Here is a 7,783-nt window from a genome sequence, read left to right on the forward strand (position 1 = left end):
TTTTTGTTGCAGTTGTCATTGTTGTTTAGCTGGTCCAGGCTGGGTTCAAACCACCAACTTTGGTGTATGTGGCCGATGCCATAACCACTGTGCTATGGGTACCAAGCCTGATTTTCTATATTGAACCAACGTTGCATTCCTGGGATAAATTCCACTTGCTAATGATATATAATCCTCTTAATATGTTGATGAATTTGGTTTGCTATTTTTGCATCTATATTATAAGGGATATGGGTTTCTTTCCTTGTGATATCTTTATCTTCCGATATCAGGGTAATGCTGCCCTCCTAAAATCATTTTTCTTTCCTCTTCTATTTTTTGAATGAGTTTGAGAAAGTCTGGTAAAATTCACGCATGAAGTCGTCTGGTGCTGAGCTTTTCTATTTGGGAGAATTTTCATAACTTATTCATTCTCTCTATGTGTTATTGAGCTGATCAAATTTCTATTTTTTCTTGAGTCAGTTATGGTACTTTGGTGTTGAATGAAAGGAGAGAAGGTTAGCACTCCTCTGGACAGTTATGGTAGTTTGTGTAGGTATGAAATTCTAGAAAAACCCAAACTAGTTACAGAACAGTTCACTGATGGCTAGAGGGAACTTTGGAGATGATAGGGCTGTTTTCTACCTTGGTTGTTATGGGGGTTACCCAAGTGCAAACATTTGCTTAAACTCAGAACTGTACACCTAATAAATTTTTCTGTCTATAACTTCAATAAACCTACCAAGAAAGAAACTTGACATTATGTGCAGGGACACTCTGTTCCCGGTGCCATCAGAGGTGGCATTGCTCTCACAATCCTGTGCCGGCACCTTTGACAGACTAAGTCGTCTCTCATTGTCAACGGAGGTTAATGGAAGAGCGAGACATTTGTATCTGTAAAAGAGGGGGGTGACTTTATTTTTAACCACCATCTTTTTTCCTTCATATTCTTCAAATTTTTCATTATGTTTGAACGGAAGCTAATTTATCGTGGATCTTACACTTGATGTTGGGATTTCTCTTCCTCGTACAATTTTGAGGAGGCAAAACAAGACATTTTGCTTTTTTATTCCACAAGACATGAATAATTCTCAAATAGACATTTTCTTGAGAGATCAATCGTCTAAATGGGATTAAACCACTACAAGTTAAATGCAATCCTTAAAAGTTATTTTGTTTAAGGTTTCAAATACTATTCTACCAAACACTTCTGTAAAGATTAGAATTATAAAAGATAATTGAATCTCTATTATTCCCCCAGTATTCTTATTTAAATGTGTATAAACATTTGTTGGTTCCAAAAGAATAAAATGTTCTTCCCGAAGTTATCTAGCTAGCACACTTACTCTCAATATTCATGTGAACTATTAGTCTATTTTCCTATTTATTTCAATATTTGAAACTTAGCAAATATATCTGCACATAAAATGAACAGCTTTGAATTACCACTAATTGCTATAATACCATTTTGCCCTGGAATAATAAATATATGTGTACTCAGCAACTGATTGAAACCACTTCAACATACAAAGCACAAAGGGACAGTTTTCAGTTCAAATGACTTCTAAATGCTTACCTATGTTTGAAAATGAATGTCCAGATATTAGTAATAAATCCAAATTACACACATTTTTTGTATTCCTGGTAGAATTACATTGGTTTAATATAATGTCCCTTTCTTAATCATAAAATCGATGACCTTACACAATTTCAGAGACAACACCAAAATAGGTATCCAACTATTTGACCTTTCAGAGGCTGAAACCCAGATTGAATAGAAGAGTGTGGCTGAATTTGAAGGTTGAAACCAAACTTTGGAGCCTACTGACTCACAGGGGTTCTCATTTAGATTAGGAGTCAGTGGGGCAGCCAGCTCCCCAACCCAGCACTTCATTCACTTGGTCTACAAAGTTTTATTGAACACCTACTCCGTGTCAAGCACTGTGTTAGGCACCATTGATGCTGTAGTGAACAAAATAGTGTCCAGTTGGAGAGAGGGAAGTAAATAGTTATACCATACTGTGTGGGATAGATTTGATTGCATTAATGGTTCTAATTATTGGCCTACCTGTATTCATTTATTTATTTATTTATTTATTTTTTAGCCCTCAGTAGAGTGCCATGGCATCACAGCAACCTCCAACTGCTGGGCGTAGGCGGTTCTCTTGTCTCAGCCTCCAAGTAGCTAGGACTAAAGGCGCCCACAACATCCGGACATTTTTGGTTGCATTTCGGCCAGGGCAGGTTCAAACCTGCCACCCTTGGTATATGGGGCCAGTGCCCTACCCACTAAGCCACACGCACCATCCCCTACCTGTATTCATTACAGATAGATATTTTGCCCTGTCACTTTTTATGGTCCTCACCCACTAATTGTGGACTGGCCTGGGGATTGCTTTGGCCAGTGGAATAAAGAAGGCAGAAGTGATAATGTGCCAATTCTCAATGTAGGTCTCAAGAGGCCCTACGATTTTTCCTCTCCCTTAGATGTCTGATCGCCATAAGAACAAAACCGAGCTAGCCTCTTGAAGGATGAGAGACCTCATGGAGCAGAGCCCAGTTATACCCCCAGCTGAGACCATCCCAAATCAACAACAATAGCCAATTGACAACCAAACATGTGAGAAAGCCCTGCCATGATCAGTAAATCCTGCCCAATTGACTCACAGACTCACAAACTAAATTTTGAAGAGCTCTACTATTCAGCAACAGATAACTGATACACCAACGATTTCCACACCAGTGTGCCATGAAAATTTTTAAAGATCATGAATTAAATTCTTTTTGAAAGAAGTTCAAAGTACAGTAAGTATGTTCTTTTTTTTACTCTTTTTTTTAATCAACATAATTTAAGGTGCTGTGGAAGTTTAACAACAGATTCAAGTGTTCCGTGAAATAAAAAAGGTTGAAAAATCCTGTGATATACAGTGTCAGGGAAATGATGAAGAACATGCTCAGTGCCAGGAAGATGAATAAGAACCACTGAGAAACTAACCCAGGAAAAAATAGGAAAAAAAAGGAAAAGGATAATAGGTAACTATGTGTCAGACACTAGGCTAAGTACTATAAAATATATATATATATATATTTTTGAGACAGGATCTCAAGCTGTCCCCCTGGGCAGAGTGCCATGGCATCACAGCTCACAGCAACTTCCAACTCCTGGGCTCAAGCAAGTCTCCTGCCTCAGCCTCCCGAGCAGCTGGGACCACAGGCACCCACCACAATGCCCAGATGCCTAGATAGACGGTTGCAGCCGTCATTGTTGTTTGGCAGGCCCGGGCTGGATTTGAACCTGCCACCTTGGGTGTACGTGGCTGGCACCTTAGCCACTTGAGCCACAGGCGCCGAGCCAGTACTATAAAATATTATCACTATTCTCTATTTACAAATAAAGTTATGTCCCCAGAGAGGTTAAGTAACTTGTTGTGGACATGGACACACAGCTTGTAAAGTAGTGGACCCAAGATTTGAAACTAGGTCTGTATAACTCTAGAGGGTGAGATCCAAAGAGATGAAGCTAGTATCTAAAAAAATCTCAACCTTTTATTGCTAGGTTGTACCACGAGAGAGGAAAAAAGCAAAAAAGTAGTAACAGAGTTCTCACTATGGATTCTGTGCCTCCAGAATTAGAATTATTTAATTTGTTCATGTATTCATTCATTTAATTATATAATCTGTATGTTAAGCATGAGGGTTTTTATGTTCATTTTAGACCCTTCAAAAAACCCACCAAGGGCAAAAGGGGTCTTGGTGTGCCGGATGGAGGTTTTACATAAATCATCTGAACTGAACGGCAAACCTGTTGGTGGAAAGGAGGCAACTGGAAAGAGCATTCTGAAGCTGTTTCTTAAATTAAACCTGTTTTAAATTCCCATGTATCCACACCAGCCCATCTCCCCAGCACCATGACTCACCTGCCAGGTTTACAACACAGACCCAGAGAAAGAAGCCAACCTTGCCCTGCATGCACCTGCTGGCAGCCCTTCTGCAAACACCAGTATTTACACATCCTGGTCCACACTTCCTGCCAACCATCCTTTCCCTTCCTCTCTGCTCCTACTCTTGGAACCCCAGCAACTGGGGAAGAGGTAGGGCTGTTGGGTGTCTGCACCTGCTCCCTGGAGCTGGCCAGTTCCTGCCTTGCCCTCTGCCCTTGAACAGGGAGAAACCCTCACAATAGCCTCTAGGGTTCTCCAATTGAAACAATACCTACAGACTCCAGCAACTTAGGCAAAAAGATGGCTTTTAGAAGAGTCCAAAAAAACTCACAGAACTAAGGGGAACGCTGAAGAAAAAAAGCTGGAAAGGAACCCCAAGGAGGCAGCTCTGGAGATCCCAGAAACAGGAAATTGTCAATGGACTCTCTGGGTGTTGCTGAATCAGCTATAACCAATTTTAGGTTTTGTTGTTGTCTGCTCTAGATTCCATTTCACAGAGAGAAATAGTAAAACAATGGGCTATTAAACCGGCCTGGCTCATGCACCCACCCCTTCAGCTAGAGGAGAGCAGGCACCTGGGCTGTTGGCCCTGGAAGACTCTTACCAGTTGAGGTGGGACACGCTAAAAGGAAATGATCATCCTCTCTTCGCATCTTATCAATAAACAGAATGGGCAGGAAGCAGCTTAGAGAGCTCATCTGGGAGACCTAATAATCTAATAGGAGGGTCTCCCCAAGGAAGCGCTGTCTGCTCTGACTTCTGAAGGATAAGGGGGTGAGGTGGGAGAGTCCTGAACAAAGTGGGAGAAAGGAAGAGTTTGGTGCAGCCTTCCAGATCTCTCAGGCCCCTCAAGATGGACACTGGTAGCTTGCAGTCCAGCCTTCATCCCCCTTCTTCTGAGAACACCTTCTAAATTCCACTGGCAGAGCCACCCTCATCACACTCACTCGGCCCTGTCTGAGCGCAGAAGTGGAGCTTATGCCAACCACGTGTCTATCTGCCTGGCCACAGTGATTGGCCAAGGAAAGTCACGTGAGCTGATCCGGCCCAATCAGAATGAACCTCAAGACATTTGCAGAACGGCGATTTTTTTTTTCCTCGCCCACCATGCTTAAATCAGAATGGTGTAAGATCTAGAATAGTTGGAGCCGTCTTGCCATCACATGGAGGTTAAGAACAAAGCCAATACTTGGAAGAGGATCTGTGGTTACATTTTTTGAGCTTCTGGGTCAAGCTGCACTTAAAACTAGATCTCCCGCTGGACTTTCTGGCAACCTGGCAGCCAATAAATTTCATCTGGCTTCAACTGGCCTCCATTACAGCCCCACTTAGCGACTGTGATGAGAGTCAGAGAGTTTTACTCTAGAGGCCATCGAGCCTGACTCCCCTCCCATTCTACTGATGGGAAAACTGAGGTCCAAAGCTAGTATCTAAAAAATCTCAAGATTTTAGCCATCCGGCTAAGAATTAATAGTCTGGGGAGCTTCCCATCATGCTTAGGTATCTCTCCAGGAGGATCGGTGCCACTAGCTGATGGAATTTAGTGTGAAATCAGCTTCTGGAACTCTCTTGCCCCTCATTCCCAGCCAAGACTGAGAAAAACCAATAGCTATTATAATTCTCCTGGGGGGGGTTATCAGTCAAGCAATTACTACAAACTTAGTAGCTAAAAACAAACAAACAAACAAAAATATTCTCTCACTTTTCAGAAGGCCAAAAGTTGAACCTCAGCAGATGTCAGGAGGGTTGCTTCCTCTGGAGGCACTGAGGTAGAATCTGCTCCCTCCTGCCTCTGGTGCTGCCAACAATCCTAGGAGTTTCAACTGGGAGCTGCATCACTCCAATCCTCTGACTCCATCTTACGTGGCCTCTAGCTATGTAAGTCACCTCTGTGCCTAAGTCTCCAAATCTACCTCTTATAAGAACACAAGTCTAGGATTATAGGGTCTCCTTAATCTGGTTTGGACTCATTTTAACTTAACTAATTACAACTGCCAAAACCCTATTTCCAAACAAGTTCACATTCTAGGTTTCTGGGTATGACTTTGGGAAAGTCCCACTCAACCTAGTTCATCTACTATGTGCCAACCATCAAGCTACATTCCGTGAGATACCAAAGATGACTGAAATAAAATGGTGTGTCTGATAATAACACAAGCCCCAGGATCACATTCATTCAACACACACTTCCTGAGCACCTACTGTGTGCAAGGCACTGTGCTAGGTAACAAAGGATCAATCATGTCTGGGACATAGGTCCCTGTGCTCAGAGGGCTCACAGTCCAGAGAAGGAGCCTGGAGTCTGGCAGGACAGTAAGCCATTAGGAAAGAGCCAAGTTCCTGTCCTGTCTCAACTTTTCATAAACTGTGTGACCTGGGGCAACTCACTCTTCCTTTCTGGGCCTGTTTCCTTCTCTGTAACATAAGTGGGTTAGAGGAGATGATCTCCAGGGGACTTCGAAGCTCTGAATTCTGAGAGCTTTTTTTAAGTACCAGGAGTATTACAGGAATTTGAGGAAATAATGCTTTTTACTACTCTAGATCTCAAAAATTTCAAAGGGCCTGCATCATCCAAAGCTAGGTGCTTAACAGAAGCCAGGCTAGGAATTAAAGGTGATGTCTCCTATCCTATAAAGAGGAGCCAGCTCTCTGCATCTTTCCCACTCTTGCCTGAAGAATCCCCTCCTTTACATTGAGACTTACTTTTTTTAGTAGACCCTTGTCCCTGGCCATTCATCTCATGCTTTGGGATTTGTCCATCTTATTATTGGCTCTCCCACTCCTGATCCTTGTCTGGAAAACGGGCCCTATCTTTGAAATTCTTTACCCCACCTTCAGCTCATTGGCTTTGGTTCAATCCCTGATAATTGAATCCTCTGCATTGCTTCCCCAAACCCAGAAATCACCCAATCCAAACCCTTCTTGGAATCTTTGACATGAGTGCTAGCAACACTGTATTGACCAATAGAGCACTGTTTCAATTAGGACTGTGTTTAGCTGCAAAAAACAGAATACCATCCTGTAATGGTTTAAACTGATGAGGGAGTTATTCATCTTCCACAATAAGAAGTAAGCATCCCAAAGCTGGGATTGCAGGTTAACCACCTCTGTGGGCCTTGGGATTGTACCATGCTTCTGCCGTGCCATCCTTAGCTTTCCTCTTTATAGCCTTTGCCTCATGGTCACAAGACAGCTGCTCCCCTTCCAGACTTCAGTTCTGCATTACAAGTAAAACGAATGAGAAAAAGAAGCAACAAAGATTGCACCTATAGTAAGACAGCAAAAACTTGCCCATAAGTCTTCAGCTTACTAATCACTGGCCAGAAGTATATCATATGGTCACCTCTGGCTGAAAGAGAGTCTGAGAACCAAGTAGTTTTAGGTGAACACTTTGACTTACAAATAGAAAGAAGGACAAATTAATATAAATTAAACCAGAAGCCAGCAAACTACCACCAGGAAACCAAATCTGGTCCACTACCTATTTGTTTCTTTTTAACTTTCAAAAAATTATTGATATATCATAGTTGTACACAGTTTAGCAATACATATGGAATGGTCAAATCAGGATAACTGGGATATCCATCACCTCAAACATTTATCTTTTCTTTATGTTGGGAGCATTACAATTCTTCTAGCTATTTTGAAATATATAATAATTATTGTTAACTATAATTTCCTTACTGTTCTAGTGGATACTAGAACTTATTCATTCTATGATAATTGTACTTTTTGTACCCATTAATCAACTTCTCTTCATCCCCATTCGTTTTTTTTTTTTTTTTTTTTTTGAGACGGAGCCTCAAGCTATCCCCCTGGGTAGAGTGCCATGGCATCACAGCTCACAGCAACCTCCAACTCCT

The 7,783-nt window shown here is 41.8% G+C and overlaps 1 pseudogene; it reads left to right on the forward strand.

Annotated features, from left to right (window-relative positions):
• Positions 1–475: 475 nt before the first annotated feature.
• LOC111724682 lies at positions 476–547 on the forward strand (annotated as a pseudogene).
• Positions 548–7,783: the final 7,236 nt, after the last annotated feature.

This window comes from Otolemur garnettii, unplaced genomic scaffold, assembly GCF_000181295.1.
Source record: "Otolemur garnettii isolate 467f Iridium unplaced genomic scaffold, OtoGar3 scaffold00001, whole genome shotgun sequence".
Classification (NCBI taxonomy): domain Eukaryota; kingdom Metazoa; phylum Chordata; class Mammalia; order Primates; family Galagidae; genus Otolemur; species Otolemur garnettii.